Below are 25124 nucleotides of genomic sequence, written 5' to 3'. Positions count from 1 at the left end.
CCACAAGAGGGGTAGAGGCAAACACAGCTCTTCGACCACAATATAACTTCTCAACAATATATCCTCTACACACAAAATAGCTCCACAACAATACACCGACTCAACACAAAATAGGAGCTCTCTCTGACACACCAAACAATGGTGAATGACTAAGTTTGTGTCTGGCTGTTAGGTTTTGTCACCAAGTTGTAAATACTCCAAAGTCAAAGTTCTAGTTGACCATTTATTTGATCATTATTGATGAGTCTTTCATTTATTTAATTATGTTCAAAAAGTTAACTTTTATTGGTCAAAGTATTGATTTTAGTCAAAGATACTTAACCACGGTTATGAACACTTGGCTTGTGCCAAGAGAGTTAGCTACAGTTAACCAAAGAACCTCGGACTATGAATTTGGTTGACAAGACTTGGCAAAGCAAGTTGACTCCGGTTAACCTAGATCATTACCGACTCCGGTCAAAGAGTTTGGGCATTAATTAAGGCACCTTGACCCTTGATCAAAGTCCTTAATTACAACTAGAAGGGTTGGCTTCGATGAACTGCAGAGTTAGTTATTTTATGTGCACATGTTTTGCTTGGTGGGGACACCCACAGAGATTAGAATTAGTCTAGAATTTATTTGCATGCAAAAGTGCTAACGATTAATGGGTGCCATGGTGTTATTGCATAACCATGCGGGTTAGCAGCACTGACTCTGAGGGGTGTGCGAGGGAAGATTAGCCGCAAGGGTTGGTAGTTCAAATCCCCAAGCGGTTAAGTCTTCAACAGCCACTTCCCTAACCATCAGACGGTTCTATGCGCATGCTATTACTAGCATTCTGATGTTGTTTTGTACACAGTTTTTGTGCGAGCTATTGCTCCGAAATACAATGATCTTCGGTGTTCTGTCTCTATTGCATTATCTATATTTTGTTCTCATGGATGTTATGCATGTCATTTATCTTTATTTCCCATAGCGTCTGCACGTATTTATGATGCTACACATTGGCAATCACGATGCGCATTCTTACCATCACGTAAGGAATTCGTGATCTTGCAATTGATTGCTTTTTAGCAAAGTGTTTTGGGGCACGCTCATGTCGTCCGCTCCTTGCCGTTATTGCAGAGGCACTTCACATGGAAGTTTGCATGTAGTTGCACTTACTCCATAGGAGATTTGGGAGGAGATTGCTGCAGTAAGGAGGTACATCCGTGGATGTCAAGATGAACTCCATCAGATGTGATCCAATCCCCAACACCCTGCTTACAATGGAGCGAGTGCAGAAATCCCAATGAAGAACCTCATCCGGTGGTCATGGTAGCGAATTCTACAAGTGTTATCTTCCAAGTAGGCATGCACGCACACACGCTCGCAAGGACCTCCTAATCCCTTGACACCAACGACGCGACTGCAACGGCGTAACAGTGATCCCGAGCATGGACACATCATTCCACAAGGAGCTGTGGGAGGGGTCGATTGGCATCAGAGTCCTCCTGCTCAGTCAGTTTCACCACCAAGGCTACGGGTTCGCAAGCCAGGTGCTGAGTGCATCTTCATCTCCAACTATGATTTCAGCGGCTTCTCCCAATCTCTTCGGTCAAGGAAGGCCGTCTGGAGGAGCAACAAATGTTAAAGGCAAAGTGATGGCTACGGCGGGCCAAGTCAAGTATGCCAAGTTTGCGGGGTGAAAGTCGGACGACCCCGATGCACATGTCCGGCAGTTTGAGAAGGTGTATGGGATCAACAATCCGGGACCTGTGGCACCGCTCCGATAGGAGGTGGGTTTTGAGTCAACTTTAGCGAGCAAGGCGGCACGATGGTTGGCAGAGTATGCAGTGGACCATTTTGCCACATATAATGAGGCCCGTGATGCATTCTTGAGATGGTTTCATCGGGAAAAAATGATTCCACAAACACTGGGTAGATTGCGCCTCTTGGATCAGGGAGATTAGGATGTGGAAGGTTATGCGTCCAAATTCAACTTACTCATGCAACGTGTGCCTGTAGAGAACGGCCTACTCAAGAGGTACTCAATGACTACTTCATTTCAGGGCTGTCACACAGGATCTACAAATGGCATTGGCCACAGTGGATTAGACACAGACAATGCTTGAGGCGGTCATGGCCCAAGCAGTGTGGGCAAGGGCTTCACTGCACGGAAGGACATCCAAGAACCACAAATCCGCGAAGAGTAAAGCCAAGAAGAAGATGCCAAAATCTAAGAAGTTGGATGATAGTGATGATGACACGGATGTGACCACCAGCTCAGACAAAAGCTTTGAAGGTACCAATTTGGAGGAATCCGACTCAGAAGTGGAGACTAAGACCCGGAGAGCCTCTAAAGGGGGCAAGAGCGCGCCAGTGGCTTCCGGAGAAGGCTCGGTACCTAAAGGCTTGAAGGATATTTGGTGCACTCACTACCGCAATCCTGGTCACTGCGCAGTCGAGTGTGCTCTTAACATGAATTGGTGTGCAATTTGCTTGACTAATACACACAACACAGTGGGATGCCACTATAACGGGCGCAACCAAAGAGCGGTTGGTCAGCAGCAAGATGCGACTGCATCTTTTGTGTAAGAAGACCTGCAATAGCAAACGTTTCAACCACAACAGTAGTCATTTCAGCTACAGCATCAACAGTCATTCCAACGAGGCAGAGGCGGGGGTCGTGGTCAAAATCGACCAAAAACCTGTTTGTTTTGCTTCGGCGAAGGCCATTGGCGGAACAAATGCTTAGAGGCTCAGGAATGGGATCGTCTACGTGCGGAGTGGCAAAAGATGTCTAGGAAAATGCCCAGCACTTCGATGGTACACATTGTTGATGATGATCCGCTGGTGTGCCCGGAGATTAGTATAATCATCCATGCTGGTACCAACCTGCGAGGACTAACTCCCAAGAATGATGACAAGCTGTTGGATTGGCCAGCCCAGGAATATGCCCGACGCCAAGTCTACGATTGGTGACAAAGGAGCCACCATTGATGCAACTGGCAGATTCCGCAATGACACCCAGTGAAGCACGAAAGGTACACTTCACGGAGCCGATTGTCCAATCAGAGGTGAAGACTCAAGCCAAGTTCAAGCTACACTTACTAGGGAATGGTCCGAAGGCGGTCGAAGCAACTCCATTGTTGGTCGCAAACCAAGCCAAGAGGCAGGCAAGTTCTCCGCAAAGGGAGCCGAGGTTGGAGTGCATTCTGGAGGCACTGATCCAGATTTCATTGGGAAGATTGCTTAACCTAGTTCCGGGCTTCCACTGGCAATTGTTGCATTCCCTGCACATGGAGTCTGAACGAGAAGAGGTGGAGCTATGCCAAGCTAATTCATGCCCAGTTCCGGCAATCCCTCTATCCGACATGAGAATTCCAGTTATATCTACAAAGGCACAAGGGCGGACTTTTGCTCAAGTGCTGGTAGATGGTTTGGGGGTCAATATTGTCACTTTGAAGACTTGCCCAGAAATGGGATGGATTTCCTGGGAGCCGGTGCCATTCTTAGTCTGCATGGCTGATCAACGCCTAGTTCAATCACTCAGAATCCTATGGGCCATTGTTCTGAAGGTGGTGGGCATATCATTCGTGGTTTCTTTTGTGGTGCTCAACATGGAAGCCGCAACACCAAAGTATAGCATCTTCTTGGGTAGGCCTTGGTTGCGGCAAGCAAAAGTCAAGCAAAATTTGGAGGAGAGCATCATTTCAGTGCAGATTGGAAAGAAGAAAGTGCGGGTCACAATGGGAGTGGCGACACCTTTGGCGGATGTGATATGACCTGTGTTGGCCAAGACGGTGAACATGGCAGACAGATTGGAGGATGATGAGGAGGAAGCCTTTCTCAAAGAAAATCCGGAGTTAGTTTCTATCTTCACCATCGATGTGGAAGGCATTACGGAAAGTTACATGCATCAAAGTCTTCTGGCGGGTGCGACTAGCACAGTTCCGGAGGAGGCGACTAAGCCCCAGCAAGTAGTAGCGGATATGGATCTATGAGATCTCCTACAGTAGGAGAGAGAATTCGAAGAATGGATGAGCTGAGTCACACGAGTTCAGGAAGATGCTCTGGATACGGCTTATCTAGGAGAGGATGGAGCATCTAAACCAGTCAAAATCAGCACATTGTTGACAACTGAATTCCGCAGTGAGTTGATTGCCCTCTTGCGGGATTTTTTCGATGTGTTCGCCTAGGATTATGCGGATATGAAGGGTCTGGATCCAAAATAATTTTACTAGCATTGGGTCAACCTCAAACCACATGTGACGCCAACAAAGATACAGAGGTATTGTATGAATCCGCACGTGGCCAAGCAAGTGAAGAACTAGAGTGCCTACTGCAGGTGGGATTCATCGCACTGATTGAGAATCCAAAGTGGATTTCCTCGATTGTCATTGTGCCAAAGAAAAATAAGAAATTGCGGATTTGTGTCAACTATCGCAAGTTGAACCACTGTACCTCACCCATTTCCCTTACCATACATGGATTCTATGCTAGACGAAGTGGCAAGGCATGAGGTGTACTCTTTCTTGGATGGATATAACAGGTACAACCAAATTCAAATGGCTCCGGAAGAGCAGCCCAAAACCACATTCATCACATCATGGCGGGTCTATGTCTGCACAGTCATGTGGTTTGGATTGCGGGATGCTCCCTCGACTTTTTAGCAAGCAATGCAAGAGATCTTCGGCTCTAATTTGACAAATTTCATGCATATTTTCTTGGATGACCTCAGTGTGTTCGGAACATTCACTCAGCACCTGGAGAATTTGTGGAAGTGTTTCCAATGATGCAGGGAAGTCTCCTTCAATCTGAATCCTTTGAAATGTGTGTTCGCAGTCCACAGCGGCCAACTCCTGGGGCATGTGATCTCAGTGGAAGGACTTGCGGTGGATTCGAACAAGTGGCAGTAATTATGCAAGCCCTGGCGCCAACAACACCTAAGGAGTGCTTGCGGTTCTTGGGCCAAATTCGATGGCATGGCAAAATCTGTAGTTCCTGGCTCACATGGCAATTCCCTTGAATGCATTGGCTCATGTGGATCCGAAGGCATTTGTGTGGACCAAGCATACCAGCAACTCAAGATTCATCTTTCCAGAGCACCGGTGCTACTGTCTCCGAATTGGGAGAAGAATTTTCATGTGTTTGTGGATGCCTCAGATAGAGCTATTGGGAGTGTCTTGATGCAAGAAGATGCAAATAAATGGTATCACCCAGTCTACTACACAAGCCGACGGCCCTCAACAACCAAAAATAATTACTTTGTCACGGAGCGAGAAGGACTGGGCATGATCTATTCCGTCAAGAAATTCCTGCATTATTTGTTGGGCCGACCTTTTATATTCCATGTTGATCATTCCGCATTGTTGTATTTGGTAAAACAGCAAAGTCTTATGGGGTTGATTGGCACGTTGGGTGTTGCTACTGCAGGAATATGATTTTTATGTGATTCATCGACCGTGGCAGATTACCTATCTCAACTGAGTCTAGAGAACTGCCAACGAGAGTAGAGGATGAGTTTCCTGATGCGGAGCTAGCGGTGATTTTCCGAGCGGATCTGATCACGACAGAGGCCGAAGTCATTTTTGAAGGACCATGGTCATGGTATGATGAGATGCTCTCATTCCTATCTACTGGCATCATGCCCAATTACATGAATAGAGACTAGAGGAAATGCTTGGCATTGCGGAGCCGATCCTTTGAAGTAGTCCTGGGCCAGTTGTATCGGTGACACCCGATAGAGGCGTTGCTGCGGTGTGTTCCACCTCATGAGCAGGAGGCAGTGCTAATGGAAGCCCATTGTGGGGTTTTGAGTGGCCATTTTGTGGGCAAAGTCACCGCAAATGAAATTTTGCAGGCAGTTTTATGGTTTCCTCCTCATCATCCTCCAATCTGTCTACCATGTTCATCGTCTGCAAAAAAATTTTGAGGATGGCAGACGGATTGGAGGATGATGAGGCAGAGTTTGGAGCTCATTCTTGAGGAGAATATAAGCTGAGTGGGTGCCCGGATGCACAGATGAGGGATTTCTATCGGTGGATACTCGAGTCTGTGAAGGAGCAAATTCATGTAGAAGCTTTACGGGTGGCGACAGCAGTAGAGAAGAAGCAGACGGTGAATTCAAAGCTTGGGCTGATTCTGGAGATACTGTTCCCCCTACATCTAGAGTTTATGGCGCCTCAACAAACTACTGCTTGGGTACTCTTGTTCTTTGAGGGCTTGCTGCAATAGAGTCTCTTTCTTATAAGAGGCGTGTTGTTTCAGTTGTTGAGACTTATGAGGAGTTGGAAAAGGTGGAAAGCATTTGTTGCACGTATGCTTACAGTAATCATGAAATCCAACAATGGGCTAGCTTGCAAGAACCAATATTGGCAGTAGAGGGGGTACCAAAAGAAGATGATACAACTGAAGGTGGAGGAGATAAAGAAATTGATACCATACCAGAACAAAAAGAGCTTCAACCCTTCAATGAAGAGCAGCATGAGCATTTACAAAAACATGCTTCAAAGTTTTGGGAAACAGAAGAGGAAGCAACAGGTCCTTGAAATTGTCCTTTTATATGGTGTTCATGTTTTCCATATGTTATCTTGCTATATTCTTCATATGTTGTATTAATTTCGTTGCAAAGATCTTTTAATATTACTTGGAAATTTCTTCTATCTCATTGCCATAATTCAAGCATTCATATGTATTCTTGAATATGTTTAATTTTCTATATTTCATGAGAAGAGGAATGCAAACCAACAAGAACAGTGTTCATTGATGTTTCGCCTTATACGGGTTGTGTTAATCCAGCAGAAATTTGCATTTTCCCTACAAAATTTGATATGGATTGTGGTGATTCTATTTTGCTTCATGAGTTATTGCCGTACCTACAAATGCTAGATCATGCAGTAGATGTGTGCGCACTGCTATCTCTTCTAACAGATTTGGGTCAAGCTCTGATTGTCGAAGGGCATGATATGTTCTATTATTTTCAACCAGTGATCCTTGAATTCAAATCAAAAAACAAAGAAGTGCTCAAAAGGATGAATGTCGAATCTCATGTCTACTCATAGCTCAAAAAAAGACACAAAGAAAGGAATTGCTTCACCTATAACCAAAACTAGAGTGAGAGGGACTTGTCCTACTACAAGAAGTATGGTGCATGCTCAACATGTTACATTGAATGAAGAGGAAGAATGCATGCTAGGAAAAATTGCCAAAATGGGGCCATTGAAAGATAGTGAGACAAAACGCTTTGCTATGGCTCTGGGATGCAAGGAAAGGGGAATCACTGCCGATGCTGCAAGGGCATTCTTAGCCAACTTGATTAGATTTTATTGCATAGACAACCCTTAGTGAATCTAATTGATCTTGTTAATTAGACTTGCAGACACAAATGCTCAACTAAAACATTTGTACCTACATTTTGATTTATATTTGGACACTATTTGGTTAGATTCGATTTGCAAAACATTATGTTTCAATTTGTGTCATGAAAGAATTAATAGACATTGAGTTAGTACCTTGTGTCTATTCTTTGTGATGTGAGTTTGTATTCCTCCACTAAAAGAATGATTCTTTGATTTTAAACATATGATAGGTGTTGCAGATTGTCCTGAAAAGTTGAAGAGCTGTCTTATTACAAATTTTGACCCTGCATCCAATGGTTTATGGAAACATGAATTGCCCATATCCATTGATCACGTGTTTGAAATGAATTGCATCCATTATGACGTAAAGAAATCAACAATACATGGGGTAGGATATGGTCTTTTTGTACATACGAGCATCAAGAAGAAACAAGATTTGATGGTATATAATGGTCCAAAGTATGATTATGATACTTGGAGATCTCTCCTCAAGTTTTTCCCAAGGATGAAGACTTATGGACTGTTTGAAGATCCATTCATTGAGCCATTGACAGATGTGAAATGTATTGTGGGAGATGTATTGTATGGAAACATTGCTGGATATATAAATAGCTCAATGTATTATAAAGAAAGAACAAATGTTATATTTGTATACATCCCTAAGCTACCACCTTGGGCTCAAAAGTCACAAGGAGATCTGAGTGCCCATGGCTACATTACTGTGCAAACCATAAAGGATATCTCCTTCGGAGATGAGTTACTTTGTGTGAGTATGAATACTAGTATGGAATTATTAATGATTGTTTTAAACGATGTGGTGCAAAATTTAGTTGCAAAATTGGCTATGTATCAATGGTTTTGATTATATTTAGCACAAGAAAGCAATTTAAAAAAAGGTTTTTATCAAGACCATGTCTCTGAGTTTCATGAGCTCTATTGTCATGGAACGGTGTTTTTGAACACCACATTTATATGATGGATGTCAAAGCTCTACAACAATCCTATTGCATATGTCAATATTGCAATTTATCAACATAGAAACATATGCATTTGGCATTAATTTGATACATCTAATATACCAAATAAAAACTAACAGTTGTTGCAAGTTTAATTTTGTTTTTGAACACCACATTTATATGATGAATGTCAAAGCTCTATAACAATCCTATTGCGTATATCGATACTGCAATTTAATTTACTCCAATGAATCTTCCTAACGAAACATCTATAAATTGGCTTTTGTTTGTGGTTTCGATGCATATGAAACAACAAACATCTTTCTTTCACTAGCAAATCAACAAATGTTTTGGCCATGGGGCCATGTTCACATCTATTAAGGCCTTTTGCTATAGCAACATAAGGAAGCTTGTTGCTTGGGTTCTAGGAATTCGGAAAGTATTGTGCATGGTCTAGTCTCCCCCAACCTAATTGAAACTTGGGTCGTCAATGGAGCTACCGTTTCAATAAAAAACATCAAAATTTACTTTTGAAGTGACTATATTTTATTTCGTGGGAATTGGGATTTTCCCAAATTCTCTAATATAGTGTTTAATGTCCAGCTACAATTTTGTTCCCAATTGCTCGCTCGGCTGGCCTCACAATATGGTGTGGGGGGTGATTCTGCGAGAGTGACCAGTTTAGAGGCAGAAGTCACGCAGTTGCGGATGGAAAATGAGACTTTGCGGAGTCAGCAGGCGCGAGTACAGCAATTGGAGGACAGGGTGGTAGTTCCTGAAGCCCAAGTACAAGTAGTGGAAGCGCACTTGGAGGCCACTCAGTAGTTGCATTCGGAGTATGTTTCAAGCATTGAGCATGAGTTGTTACGCTGACATACTACCGATGCAATGGGGCTGAGTACTTTGTCAACATGGAGTAGATGGGCTCGCTCTTGGAGGCTCTTTAAGGAGATGTGCGGGTGGAATGGGACAGACAGATTGCACGATGGAGTGCAGCTGTCGTTCCGCAAACGTGTTAGCGGGAGCTGGTTCCGCACCAACGCCAACTCGGAATGAATGGAGATGCATGGGCTGGTGCAGGTTCCAGTCCGCAAAAGGGTACGCAAGTACAAACGAGTTCTAAACCAAGGGGGTCTAGTACATCTGCCGGTGGTGGTGGTGGTGCAGATAAGGGGAAAGGAGTTGTCGCGGAGTCGGTGTAGATTGCAGGGGATTGGCAAGCAAAGTATGAACAGTTGGCGGATGGAATTGTGGAAGCCATTGTTCGCAATAGCAAAAGAGTGGATGTGCTGAAGCGGCAGAGGCGTTCCCTATGTCTGTGGTTGGAATTGTGCGCCCACTCCTTTAGTCTGTCATTGCCTCCTCGTCCTCCTTGGTGGAAAGAAGCGGATAAGTTTTTGGAGAATTTTTATAATAAGCACACGTCTTTCCCTGGATTGCTAGATCCTCCTTCTTATGAACCGATGGTAATTCAAAGACTAGCGATGGCACAGGAACAATGGCAGCAGCAGTTGCCACCGGGTGCTTGGATAGATGAGGTGCTGCCCACAGAGTAGTGGCTTGAACAGCGAGTGGTGGATAGGTCCAAGCCGCATCCTTTGCAGTGGCTGATGAATCTGGAGCAAGATCGCAGGATAAAAATGTGGTTGTGGAAGAGGCAGCTAGAGACTAATGTTGCTAGTTCGAGTGGAGCGACGATGTAGTTGCAGACAGAGTTACCTAAAAGCGGTGATGCGAGACTGAGCAAGGTGGGTGTCATTGATGCACCTGTTCAGTATATTTCTAGTTCGGATGAAGAGTAGAACTACAGTGATGGCTGTTGGATGGCCTCGTAGAATAAAGATAGGAGATTTCTGAAATGCGGGTTGCTTTTGGACAGGCAAGATCGAAGATGTCTGAAATGTAGGGATGCTTTTGGATAGGCAGGAGAAACAAAAAAGGACATTCAAATAGGCATTTTGACTATTGGCAATGGATGTTTTTTCTGAGTGTTTTCGGAATGAGATGCTTTGTAAGACATGTGTACTAAGTGAAGGGTGAGAATTAACTTAGCGCACCTAGTTCTCTACCGAGGCTATGCCTAAAATGATTGTTGCGCATACACTATACACTATGTAGGCATCTAACTTCAGTTCCGGGGATGTGCATGTGTGGTTCGCGCAGTCCACGGTGAGTGCCATGTGTTATTGCATAACCATGCTAGTTAGCAGTTAGCCGCAAAGGTTGGCAGTTCAGATCTCCAAGCGATTGAGTCTCCAACGGCCACTTCCCTAACCGTTAAATGGTTCTGTGTGCACACTATTACTAGCATTCCCATGTTGTTTTGTACACAATTGTTGTGTGAGCTATTGCTCCGGAATGCAGTGATGTTTGGTGTTCTGTCTCTATTGCATTATTTGTATTCCATTCTCATGGATGTTACGCGTGTCGTTTATCTTTGTTTCCCATAGCATCTGCGTGTATTTATGATGCTACACATGGCTATGTGCACTTTAATTAATTATTGCAGGTACCAAGAGGAGTTGAAGACCCAAGAAATATGAAGCCCAGCAAGCGAACAGGAGTTGTTTGCGTAACCAGTGCTACAAAGACCCCTGAATTTTCCCTTTGAGGCATGTAGCTAGAATCTAGTTAGAATGATGACAAGTGGCTCTTGCCAAATAAATGAGCTTGAGAGCTCCTTTGTAAAAGGATTCACGTATGGATTTTGTAAGTAGCTAAAACTCTGAACTTTTGTACTCATAATTTATATTTGATAATAAAGCTTTTGGGGGGGGTCCATCCCGACATGTTGCCCTGGGCCGTAGTGCTATGTGTGAGATAGAGTGAGAGAGAGTGTGTGATTTCTCAACAATAGTTTTGCTCAGCTATAGCAAGAAAAAGAATTCAATAATGTTGATTTTACGAAGGTCTAATTGGAGTGAGGTTTCTTCTGTTTTAGAGCTCAAGGCATGCTCTCTTTCTGAAAAGAGAATGGTCCACTGGGGATGCACGTATGCAAAAGGAAATTGCACAAAGTAGACTCAAGGCATAAACTCACATTTCTCTTAAGCATCAATTGTTATGTGCCTCTTTTCTGGCTGCTACAAAAGCACTAGGAATGTATTTGATTCCCCTTTTCTGCACATAAGCATGCATTTATTTACTTTTGTAGATCTTTGATTTATTGATGCTTTTTGTTGTTTTTTGACAGGTCAAAAGTTTGCCTTGACAAGTGAAAATTGACAGGTGAAACCATCCTTTTTTTTGGGGGTAACTGGTTGCCAATGCAATTGAACTAGATTGGGGTCTGGTTAACTGGACCAATCTGGTCTGATTAGCTGTAATTGGTTGGTTAGCTTTAACCAAAGTTAACCAATTGTGGTCAAACTAGACGCGAGAAATTAGCCTAATTGGTCATGGTCTAGTTAGCCTACTTAGTGAAGCTAATGTTCCTCACTCCTGGCAAAGTGCCAACAGACTTCAATGCAATCCCCAACTCCTTGTGTAGACGGGGGGGGAATGCAATCGTTGGAGAACAATTCGTATAGGGAATTTGACATTGCATGTCACAAACACTAGCACAATCCGAATGAGCTAATACAAGTATGTGCTCTAAGTGGAACATCTTTCCATTTGTGCCTTCCCACTATGCAAGACCGAATATGGCCGATTGTGATCAACGATGTAGTTATTCTGCTAATGCCTTTGTTCTCTTCGATGGAGTATCAGATATATTCCTTGCAAAAATTGACCATAACATCTTTGAATTTGATTGGAAGGATGGTGAAAATCTTATGTAAGATTTCCTTTCCATTACATCTTGGAATATGCCCTATAATGAAGGATTGTAGAATGCTTGTTAGAGTCCTCTTGGTGTCTCTCCAAACTAGAATGCTCGTCACTGCACCTCTCATTGCACCCTCACCTCACTATGTATGATAAGAGATTGCATCAAATGCTTGGACGTGACCTAGATCCCCGTCCATCTATTGATATACCATCTCTTGATAGATGATTTATTGATAGATAATCTATTTATAGATCATCTCTTTGCTGAACGTTGATCCTAAGAATCTAACTACATGAGGTCCCTCCTAGCCTTGCATCTACTACTAGCACTTTAGGTCAATGTGACAACAAGATCCACGTCTCATAGACGTCCTTAACTATGCCTGAAAGCCACACATATAATGAAAGACACAACATAAAAGCCTAGACAATTTAAATGTAAATGGGCAGGGAGAGAGAGAGAGAGAGAGAGAGAGAGAGAGAGAGAGAGAAGGGGGGGGGAGAGGGGGGAGATAAAGGAGAGGGAGAAAAACAAGGAATGGAGGAGGGAGAGGGTGTTGAAATAGTGAGCTGACCACATGATCGCCCACCTAGGGAGTGCCCTACAACCATTAACATGATAGATTGGTGGGATGTAGCATGGTTGATGGTAGCCCTAAACCTGAAACCTCACTCCAATTAGAACATAAAATCAACGTGCCAATTTTTTTTTCTTGCTAGTTGAGCAAAACTATTGCTGAGAAATCACACTCTCTCTCTCACTCTCTTTCTCACATAGCACTAGGGCCCAGGACAACATGTCGGGTTGGACCCCCTCGAAGGCTTTATTATCAAACAAAAATTATGAGTACAAAAGTTCAGCATTTCAATTGCTTATAAAATCCATACGTGAATCCTTTTACAAAGGATCTCTCAAGTTCATTTATTTGGCAATAGCCACTTGTTATCATTCTAAATAGATCTTAGCTAGATTCTAGTTACATGCCTCAAAGGGCAAATTCTGGGGTCTTCATAGCACTGGGTCATGCGAAAAACTCCTGGTCGCTTACTGAGCTTCATATTGCTTGGGCCTTCAACCCCTCTTGGTACCTCCAACAATTAATTAAAGCGCACATAGCCATGGCACCCAACCATTAATCGTTAACACTTTTGCATGCAAATAAATTCTAGACTAATCTTAGTCTCTGTGGGCGTCCCCACCAAGCGAAACCTGTGCACATAAAATAACTAACTCTGCGGTTGACCAAAGCCAACCCTTATGGTCGTAATATTAAGGACTTTGACTGAGGGTCAAGGTGCCTTAATTAATGCCAAAACTCTCTGACCCGAGTTGATAATAATCTAGGTTGACCGGAGTCAACTTGCTTTGGCCGAAGCCAAGTCTTGTTGACCAAAGTAAACTCTTTCTAACCATAGTCCGAGGTGCTTTGGTTAACCACAGTTAACCTTGTTGGCATAAGCCAAGTCTTCCTAATCATGGTTAAGTATACTCAACCAAGGTTAAGTATCTTTGACCAATAAAAGATAACTTTTTAAACATAATTAAATAACTGTAAGCCTCATTAATTATGATCAAATAAATGGTCAACTAGAACTTTGGCTTTGGGATATTTACAACTTGGTGACAACCCCTCGGCTTCTATTCAGTTGACCTCAACTGAAAAGCTTCCTTGTAAATATCCAAAAGCTATGGATGATCAGGCAACATGTCTTCATCCATCCACTTGGCATCCAATGCCGAATAGTTTTTGAATTTTACAAGGTACTTGTTAAATTCCTTGCCCTCGGGGCCTTTGTGTACAATATGATACACAATTTGTTCTAGCTGAAGGACCTCCTCCAGCTCTCATCCACTTCTAGTGGATCCTCCGTTACTGACTCTGTAGGCCTCGGTCCCTGATATTTCTCTAGAAGACTCACATGAAAGCCATTGTGAATCCTCCAATGCTCTAGCAGTGCCAAACTGTATACAACCTTATTAATCTCATCTGCTTTTCCCTTAAGCTTGTGGAGCCTAGATTTTTTGAACTTTAAAAGTAGCCAATTCCCTAGCTTGAGATCTACATGTCTCATGTGTCTATTTGTAGCCTTCTTATGCTTTTCTTGAGACCTTTCTATTGACATCCGGACCTGGCTAAAAGCTATCTGGAGGTCTCTGACAAACTAATCAGCTGCTGCTGCAAAAAGCTAATCTTTGGTCCTTAGGATACATGGCAGAATCACCTTCCCATAGATGACCTTAAAGAGGGCTTTCCCTATGGAGTTGTGAACTGTATTGTTATATGCAAACTCCACTAGTGGTAGGTACTTTCCCAGTCTGAACTTTGGTCAGCTATGTAGCATTTCAATAAATCCAACAGAATTTGCTACTTCGCTTTGACCATTTGTCTAGGGATGGAAAGAAGAAGAAAATTTCATATTTGTCCCCATATTATCAAAAACGGCTCTCCAGGATAGATTGGTCATGAAGGGAGGAGGAAAGCTTAAGAAGTACAAGAAGAAGAGAGTGTGAGAGAGAGAGACTCCAAATGTGCGGGTGTGAAGTGATGAGCCACACCACAAACTCTTTAGTTTTATTAGGATTAGGTTTTGGTGTCATATCTTTAATAAAGGGGTGGCAATGTGCCTTTACCCCAACAACCTCCCACCTTAAGGCCAATGTGCCTAAAGGGGAGAAAAGAATAAAAATTACAGCAATATATACAGTTACTGTATACAAGACCATAAAATAAGAATGGTCTCATCCTAATCCCATGATGTGGCGGCAATGTGCAAACCGCTCTGTAGGCAAGCTCTTAGTGAGCAAATCTGCAGGATTATCATCAATATGCACTTTCACAAGCTCAAGTCGCTTGTCTTCCAGTACCTCCCTGATGAAATGATATTTCACATCTATGTGCTTGGTCTTTTGATGAAAGACCGGATTCTTTGCCAACATGATAGCACTCTGACTATCACAATGCAAAACTGGCATATCTCCTGTAATGCCCAAATCTCCCACCAGCCGAGTAAGCCATATTGCTTCCTTGCAAGCCTCAGTGGCTGCAACATATTCAGCTTCAGTAGTTGACAGTGCAACGCATTTCTGCAACCGAGACACCCATGATATAGCACCTCCTGCAAATGTGAAAATATAGCCGGTAGTAGACTTCCGGTTATCTGCATTCCCTACATAGTCTGAATCTGTAAAACCATGCACCAATGCATCCTGCCTACCATAGCATATGCACAAGTCTTTGGTACCCTTGAGATACCTCAAGACACCTTTCACTGCTTCCCAGTGCCGCTTGCCTGGATTTGCCATATACCTGCTGATGACTCCCACCGCAAAAGCAATATCCGGACGAGTGGCAACCATGGCATACATCAAAGAACCAGCTGCAGATGCATATGGAACCTTGGCCATTTCAGCCTTATCATCATCTGATCTGGGGCTGTCCTTACTGCTGAGTTTTAAATGTGGAGGCAACGGGGTACTAATAGACTTCCCCCCCTCCATTTTAAACCTCTGCAGTACTTTGTCAATGTACTCCTTCTGTGACAGAAACAAAAGTCCCTTGGACCTGTCACGAGTAATCCGCATGCCAAGAATATGGTTTGCATCACCCAAGTCTTTCATGTCAAAAGACTTATGCAGTTGTTTCTTTAAAACACTAATCTCATGCTGAGATTTACTGGCAATCAGCATGTCATCCACATATAGAATGAGTAGCATCAAACTGCCATCCTTTGCCCATTTGGTGTACAAGCAATGATCGGTCTCACACCTATGATACCCTTGGGACTGCATGAAGGCATCAAACTTCTTGTACCATTCCCTTGGCGCCTGCTTGAGTCCATACAAGCTCCTTTTGAGCTTACACACAAGCTGCTCTTTCCCTTTAACAGCATATCCCTCTGGCTGACTCATATAGATCTCATCATGGAGATCGCCGTGAAGAAAAGCAGTCTTCACATCCATCTGACATAAATCCATGTCCTCATGAGCAACAAGAGCTAACACTGCTCTCAAAGTAGTCATCTTGACTACAGGGGAAAAGATCTCATCAAAATCAATGCCCTTCTCCTGCTTAAATCCCTTGGCAACCAATCTGGCCTTATACCTCGGTAAAGCATTTGAATCCACTTTGACTTTGTAAACCCACTTGCATGGCAAAACCTTTCTGCCTGCAGGTAGCTGCACCAAGTCCCATGCATCATTTTGAAGTAGGGAGTCCATTTCTGACTGCATGGCTTTCTCCCACTTCTTTTTCTCTGTTCTTCCCATAGCTTCCCTGAAGCTGGAAGGTTCACCACAATCTGTCAGCATGATAAAGTCAGCCACATTATTGGCTCCTGGAACAAACCTGGCAGGAGGCCGTTGTACACAGGTGCTCCTCCTAACAAAATGTTCCGGATTACAGCCTGTTCTTCATGCACGACGGGTGGCTGTACCACCATATCTGGCTGTTCCACAGCCCCATCTGCTGGCATATCCAGTGGTGCATCATTGGCAAAATTATCTGGCTGATTTTCAGCCTGTATACCCTCTTGAACAGGGTTATCTGCAGCAGCCTGCTGCTGCATATAAATGAGCATTCTTTGCTGTCCAACATCATCATAAATGACCCTCCTGTATTCCACAGGTTGCACGGGTTCCTTGTGTACACTATCCTCTTTAAAGATGACATCATTGCTCCGTATAATCTTCCATTTAACGGGATCCCATAACCTGTACCCCATTTCACCTTCGTCACCATAACCCATGAAGATGCATCTAAAAGACTTTGGATCCAGTTTGGTGCGCAGTTCTTTGCGTACATGTGCAAAGCACTCGCAGCCAAACACACGTAAGTGCTTATATGAAGGTGGCTTGCCAGACCACACCTCCTCTGGCACTTTCAACTCCAAAGCCTTGTTTGGGGACCTGTTAATAATGTGAACTGCTGTTTGCACGGCTTCTGCCCAAAAGCCATGGGGTAATGCAGCATAAGACAACATACATCGAACCTTCTCCTGAATAGTTCGATTCATCCGCTCACTTACACCATTTTGAGATGCATTATGAGGGGCTGTGAGTTCCTGTTTAATGCCCTTAGCTTCACAAAACTGTACAAAAGCATGTGACACATACTCACTACCATTATCGGATCTGAGGCATTTCAGCCTACGACCTGTCCGATTCTCAACCTAAGCGACAAACTTCTTGAAAGCATCTAAGGCATCGCCCTTATGCTTCAAGAAATAGACCCACACTTTGCGTGTGGCATCATCAATGAAAGTAATAAAATATTTTGCACCCCCTAGTGATAACTGTGGCATCACACAAATCAGTGTGCACTAGATCAAGCGGTGCTCTATTCTGGGGAGTTCTCCTCTTATGAGGAGTCACAGAATGCTTGCCAAATATGCAATGATCACAAGTAGGCAAATCTGAAAAAGAAAGAGACGGCAGATAACCCAAACGTGACAGTTCTTGCATTCCTTTAACAGACATGTGTCCCAACCGGCTATGCCACAATGAAACCTTTGGCAGCTCGGTTATGGCAACAACATGATTACCCACACTAGAAACATAAAGAGGGTACAAGGTATCACTCTTATAACCCTCAGCCACTACAACCTGGCCATCAGTAATCACCCATTTGGAATCCCCAAATGTGGTGTGGTAACCACTGTCATCCAACAAGCCAGTGCTAATCAGATTTTTCTTGATTTGCGGCACATGGTGGACACCATCAAGCATAAATATGTGTCCATCAGGGAATACTATCTGTATACTGCCAATCCCTGCAATCTGACATGCATAGTTGTTCCCAAGATGAACAACTCCATGAGTACCTGTATAGGAAGTAAACCACTCCCTATGAGGAGTAACATGAAAAGAAGCACCTGAGTCCAAGAGCCAGGTGTGCATGTCATGGCCATCAATAACCAAGGTATGTGCAATTACAGCAGAAGAGCATAAAACATCATGTCTGTCACTATCACTATCCTCTGCTGCAACATTCACTGCATCCAAGTCATCTGCCTTGGCCTTGCCTTTGCCTTTGCTTCCACTGCCTGCATCCTTTGTTTCAGCCTTCTTGGCTTTCTGATCCTGTATGAACTTGAAGCACTTAGACTTCACATGTCCCTTTTTGCCACAATAAAAGCATTCAATATCCTTTTTGCCACGGGACTGACTGCGGGATTTGGACTTACTAGCAGATCTCCCCTTCTGCTGAGTCCTGCCTCTTTCCTGTACCTGCAAAGCATTTGAAGACTTGCTGCCCGCATTATTCTTCCTGCTCATCTCCTCCATAAGGAGAGAGCTCTCTACATCAGCATACATAAGAGTGACATTTGAATTAGACAGGGTGGTCTTGAAAGTGTCCCAACTCTCAGGGAGGGTACACAACAAGAAAGTAGCCTTGAACTCCTCATCAAGGTTCAACCCCTGTGCAATCAGCTGTGTAAAGATGGCATTGAACTCACTCAAGTGTGAGGTCATAGCTGTACCTTCCTTCATGCGAAGATCAACCAGCTTCTTCAACCAATAAACCTTACTGGCTGAACTCTTTTGGGCATATAACTCTGCTAGCCTCTGCCATACACCATAAGAGGTCTTTTCAGCCTGAACATTATACACAAGAGAATCACTGAGAGTAAGCATGATAGCAGCCCTCGCGGACAGATCTAGCTCCTCCCACTCATCATCTGACATCCCAGATGGTTTGACACCCTTCACGCTTATGGGCTTAGAAATCTTCTTAAGCAGAAGTACATTCAAACACTGTTCTGCCCATAATGCATAATTGTGTGCCCCTTCCAACTTCTTTATGTTCAGAATTGATGATTCACTTCCCCCTGATGCCATATCAGATAAGGAAAGTACCTGACTCCCTGTAAGTCAAAAAAGGACTGAATAAAATTCTGATTTCTCAGAAAAAAAAAAACCTGCTCTATCAAGAGCCAGAAGCACTCACAATAGTGCTGTTTTTTTACTGTCAAAAGAATCTGCAGCAAAACAGTAAATTTCCTCCAGTTACTGTACCTTCTGACACACTGTACCGTGCTCAAATAGGCATAAAATTCTGATTTCTCAGAAAAACAGTAATTTCAGAATGCTGCAGTTGCTCCACAAATGCTTTAACAGTGCATCATCAGCTGACAAAGCACAAAACACTGCTGTCCTGATCACTTCTCCCACCTCAGATGAGGTATTGCACTGTTTTAATATGCATAAACCACTTGGCATACACTTTACTGAAAAAAAAAAGAGCTCCAGACACTTCAGCCTGTCACAAAACCTGCAACAGAAAATGGGATAAATCCCAAGCAATCACCCTTCTGTCAAGGGGATAAAATGCATCTGAAGATCTCTGACAGTAACCCGAGTGCTCTCAAGCAAAATCTGGGCAAAAGCCCCTTGATCTGACACTTGTACCAAGTGAAAAACAACCTCAACAATGAGGGATAAGGCATACAATGTGCAAATCTCTCTGACAAAATCAACTAACAGTGTGATGCAAATACTGCCCTGTGTAGAAATGACATACACAGATCCCAACGTACAAACACTCAATGAGGAACCTTTTGAGCACTGTCAACGATGGACAGTTAGGGACCGAGTAAACTCGATGCGCCCTGGCCAAGCGTGGCTCAACTGAGGTTCTCTGAGTGTTGCACAAGAAATGTGACCTGCAAGAAAATGTCACCTCCACACTGCGGAAATCGAGACAAATGTGTGCACTCTGGCACCACACTACCTCAAGGCATACAAAGTATCAACTGCTGGGCAAAAGCCCTATGATCTGCTCACCCGTAAACTGAGATTCAAACCCAGTAAAAGCATATATCCTCTGCAAAATCAAGGCATTACCTTCCCAAAACAAAACAACTGTGCAATCAACCACACACTGTGGTTCTGGTCACCTCAAGCAAGAGGGAGATGAAGGTACTTGCTGTACTTTCAAGAAAACACAGTTTTGAGAACTGAAAGATAATCCTGAATGAAGAGCAGAGTGCTCTTTCTCCTTCTCTTTTCTCCCAAAAAAAAACTGATGTACCTGCTGTACTTTTGTACCAGTGTACTTGTGCAGAGTACCTGTGTACCTACTGTACCTCAGCAGGGTACAAAAAAAAATTTCGAAAAACAAGCCTTCCTTGACGCAGATCCCTGACGCTGCTCCCAATCGAAAGAGGGCACCTTACTGTCGCAGTCTGTACGGCAGTCCGTACAGTACGGTCGACAGTACGGCTGTACGGACGACCGTACGTCCGTACGCGACTGTACGACGGCGAATGGGCTCGAAGCCCAGCTGATGCCCACGCGCTCCCTGCGCCCACGCCCTGCCTGCGCGCTGCCGCTGTCCCGCGCCGCCCTGCTGCAGCTCGCCCTGCGCTCCTGCCCGCGATGACCCGCTGGCCCGCGCTGCCCTGCAGCTGCAGCTGGCTGCCGGTGCGCCGCACCGATCTGCTGCCCTAGCAGAGGATAGGTCGAGGTCGAGGGGTTGGGTAGGCAAGGGTAGAGGGAGAAGAGGCTCTGATACCAGTTGAAGGGAGGAGGAAAGCTTAAGAAGTACAAGAAGAAGAGAGTGTGAGAGAGAGAGACTCCAAATGTGCGGGTGTGAAGTGATGAGCCACACCACAAACTCTTTAGTTTTATTAGGATTAGGTTTTTACCCTATGACTGTCTTAAGACAGTCATAGGTGTCATATCTTTAATAAAGGGGTGGCAATGTGCCTTTACCCCAACAGGTCATTCTGGGATCTCGGTCACTGACAATGGAGCTAGGCATACCATGGTGCTTAAAGATATGTGCCATGAAAAGCTTGGCCATATGATCTGCCTTTATAGTTTTGCATAGCGGAATGAAATGAGCTTACTTGCTCAATTTTCAATGATAGTCCAAATTCTATCATTCCCTGACTTTGATCTTGGAAAATAAAAAATGAAGTCCATTGATTTACTTTCCCATGGTGCCTGGGGCACGGGAAAACCTTTTATGTTGGTCTACTAGGGTTACAAAGAAATGATGGGGAGTAGCTCCATACAACTCGATATCTAACAAGTCACACTATACGTCAATCCAAACCGCATCCTCTTCCCTAGGTAGACAAAAGGGCACCTTCTTGTCCTTTGAAACCTAGCCGATTTGTACAGCATAAGTAGGCCAGGTGCCTTCCGCCTGTCATATTTGACCTTCTGATAGGTGTGGCATTCTTTAACAATTTGATGTATATCTTTTCGCATCGCTTGCCAATAGAAATACCTCACTAATGCTTGAGATGTAGCTGCAATTCCTCTATGCCCAGCATATGGAGGTGCATGGCATTCCTCCAAAATATTCGTCCTCGTCTCTTGGGTGATGCATAAGTAGTCATCTTTCATTAGATACCCATCTTTCAAGGAATAGTTATTGGTGGACTGCCCCTCTTGCACTTGCTACAAAATCTCACCAAAATCTGCATCATTGACATATTGCTCTCTCATGTCTTCCAAATCCTTACAATAACCAATAGTTACATTGTTCGCCTCGGGTGGTATTCAAGACAAAGTGTTCGCCACTCTGTTCTAGGCTCCCAGAGTATGGACAATCTAAAAATGATACATTGACACCATATTTGCCCATTTCATGGTGATTTCATGTGCTTCTCGCAGAGCTTAGTCTGAGTCAAGAAATATCTCAAACTTTGGTGATCAGTCTTTATTGTAAAGTCTGCACCCAAAAGATAATGCTTCCATGTATGGAGAGCATGAATCATAGGCAACAACTCTTTCTCGTACATTCCCAAATATCTCTCGGCATCCCGAAGTCTCCGGGTCTCGTATGCCACTACATGACCATTCTGGTGCAATGCAACACACTTCCCACAGGCATCACAATCCACATCAAAAGGCTCATACAAATTAGAAACTATCAAAATTGGCTGTGTGGCCAGCTTCTCTTTGAGTGTAGTGAATGCTTTCTTCTGTAGAGTACCCCATCTGAAAGCTGCATTTTTCTTGGTTAAATCATGAAGTGGAGTTGCTATATCCACAAAATGCCTGATGAATCTTCTGTAGTATGAACACAGGCCGAGGAAACTACGAACTTCATGCACAGTTTTCAGCTCTGGCCATTCCTGGATGGCTTGGATCTTTGCCGAATCCATCCGTATCCCATCTTTGGATATTATATGCCCCAAATAGTGGATCTCTTCCAGAAAGAATTCACTTTCTTGTTTTTTGCATAGAGCTGGTGATTTCGCAACTCTTGGAAAACGCTAGCAAGATGTTCCTTATGCTCTTCTTTGTATTTAGAGAAGAGAATAATGTCATCGAAGAAAGTGCCTGTGAACTGTCTATAAGGATGGAAGATACGATTCATCATTCTATTGAAGGTAGCCAAGGCAACGTTAGCCCCAAAGGCATCACCAGATACTCATAGAGCCCAAAAGTAGTGCGAAGCGCTGGAATCTACATTGGATTATTCCAGAGGGTTTCAGCATGAGGGTTGCTAAGGCAACTTCTGACGACTGAGAGGGGGTGTTGGAAAGATCACCTCCCCATCTATAAGCCTCCAAATGACGAGAGCATGGGGGAGGGAGACCTAGGGAATCTGCCCATAGAAAAGAGAGAAGTGGTTGCCACATGGACAGCAGCTGCCATGTGGGCAGCACATCAAGAGATCCACCTGGAGCTTCAGAGGTTGCATCAAAGGAGCTGATGTGTAGGAGAGATGGTGGAGCATATTGCCTTGGATCTAGCCTGGCAAGAGGCGACTAAAGAGCGGCACACGAGTGGAGCTGGAAAGAGAGCGCTGGCGGGGCCAGTGAAGGAGCTCTTTTTATAAGGGCTGGTTGGGCTAAAGCAACCAATCGGTTTGGCCAACCAACCTGGTCGGCCCACAGTCCAAGGGGTTGGCCTGCATAGGGGCTGGGCCCCTACGTGGAATTGAGGGCACATGGCCCTAGTTTTAAAGGCCCCAAGGAGGCGGTTCAGCCCCCTGATGGGTCAGTTGATTTGGGGCAGGATTGCCACTATAAAAGGAGGGACTATTGGCTCATATTTTGCACCCAGCAGATCAGCAAACAGAGGAGCAGCAAGAGCCTCATCTCAGGTCCTACATCTAGGAGGCAAAGGAGGGCCAGAGTTGTTGCAGACTGAGCTCATTTGGCGCTGAACCCTAGGCTGTCTACTAGGGCAACAAGGTGCTGAGATCTTTGGACAGAGTCTACATACGCTCAAGGTGGCTCAGAGATCTAAAGGTACCAGCAAATAGTAGGGGAACCTTTGGTAAGATCAGAGGACCACATCCTGGTGGGACTCTAGAGCTAGCTTATGTATAGTGTCCATAGCTTTGGATGGAAATATATTCTTTTGGTTCAGAGTCTTTTGGTGGATTCTATATCTAGCTTGGTTCACTGTCTATTTGCTAGTCTGCACAACATATCTATGTGCAGCACATTAAGTAAAGGAGTTTGTGATTCCACCAACACCACAAACTGTGTGAGCTCCTGGGCTATTCTGTCAGTCTTCCGTGCGTACCCTCTGTTAGTCGATTTCTAACAGTCTGACTATATCATAGATTATGAAAGATGACCTCTTGCTGGTCACCCTTGTCTGCTGTGCTTGCGCCGATCTCTCTACCTTGCTGCTTGTGTTTGTCTGCTGCTTGGTGCACTGCTGTTGGTCATTGCATTGCTGGTAACTTCTCTCTCTCCCTTTCTCATTGCTGCTTGTTCTTGTCTACTGCTACTTGTTGCTCTCTGCACTACTGCTTGCATCTTGGTCAATGTGTTGCTTCCTGCTTACCCGCTGCTGCTGTCAAGGCAGTCCAAACAAGATGCCTAATGCAACATTGTTGTGCTACTTAAGGCAGCTTACACAGCCAAATGACAAGTCCCTCCCCTTGATCAAAATTACTCATACCTACCCATACCTCTACGTCAACCCTCCCCCTCCACCCTTAGCCTCTCCTTCAAGGCCCACTCCCATCACATTGCCTCTCTTCATAAATAAAGATCCCTTCTCAGCCCTCTACCAAAAAGAAATACCCTCCAGAGGGTGAAATATGCACCCAAATGAAGGGGCCTTGTTGATAGCCACTCCTGCTAGCACAAGAAGATAGTTCTTGTCAAAAATGAAATCTAACATTGGGCTTTCTGTATCCATTCAAGGTCAGGGTTCTTTATCCTCCTTCAGGACTTGATTTGCCTTGACAGTGCTACTATCCTTCTACGAATACTCTTGTGTGGTGTGATCTGCCTTCTTCATGTATTGTCACCGAATTCATTGTATGGCCTGGCTGAGTATACTTATGGCACCATGTCCACTTTGGTAGAGAGCTTTGCCTAGCCAATCTACCGACCTTGGGGACTTCTTGCTCACCTTCACGCCAGCCTATCAACAGCCCCTTATGCCCATCTCTACTGGGCCACAAAGGCTCCTAACCTTCACACTCAATGCCATAACTTTAGTTTTTGTCAACCACATCTCCCTTTTCAAGCTTTGATCCATTATATTTTGTTTTTCTGCAATTCTTAATAACTCTGAATGGGCCAGGTAATCTAGCCTCCTACCACCTCCAGTGATGTTTGATCCTCAGATGCTTGATGGTTGAATTTCTCAATAGACCAGCATGCAAAAGTCCCATTATTTAGGAATAGTGACACATGTAGGGCATTGCAAATTATTGAAGGATACTCCCTTCAAACTTACTCTCTTAACTCCTTATGATGGAAGGTGCCATTGATTTCAATATGCTCTACCCCCATCAAAATTCCTACCTTCTGTTGCAAAAGTTTGACATTAAGTGTAGAATGCCATACATAAAATACAAGTTAATGATCCTAAGAAAGAACAAAGTTACATATTACCTAATGGCTTTTGTGTTGTAGTAGAAGTTGTCATATTGCTAGTATCTATTGATAAAATAATACAATAAAAGTTGAGCAAGAGTAATAAAGAGGCAAATCAAAAGATGATGAAAACTGTAAGCTTAGTAAGTGAGCATCACCTGCAGCATGAGACGGATTCAAAAACCAATTAGATCCTTGTAATTCTTATCCACAATTGTTGCTTTGCTTGGATAACCAACGCTCCTAACTTGATGACTAGAATTCATG

The sequence above is a fragment of the Dipteris shenzhenensis genome, chromosome 9, assembly GCF_047967505.1.
Source record: "Dipteris shenzhenensis isolate YYH24624 ecotype China chromosome 9, Dip_SZ_1.0, whole genome shotgun sequence".
In the NCBI taxonomy this organism is placed as follows: Eukaryota; Viridiplantae; Streptophyta; class Polypodiopsida; order Gleicheniales; family Dipteridaceae; genus Dipteris; species Dipteris shenzhenensis.
Note: the sequence above shows the minus strand (reverse complement) of the source record.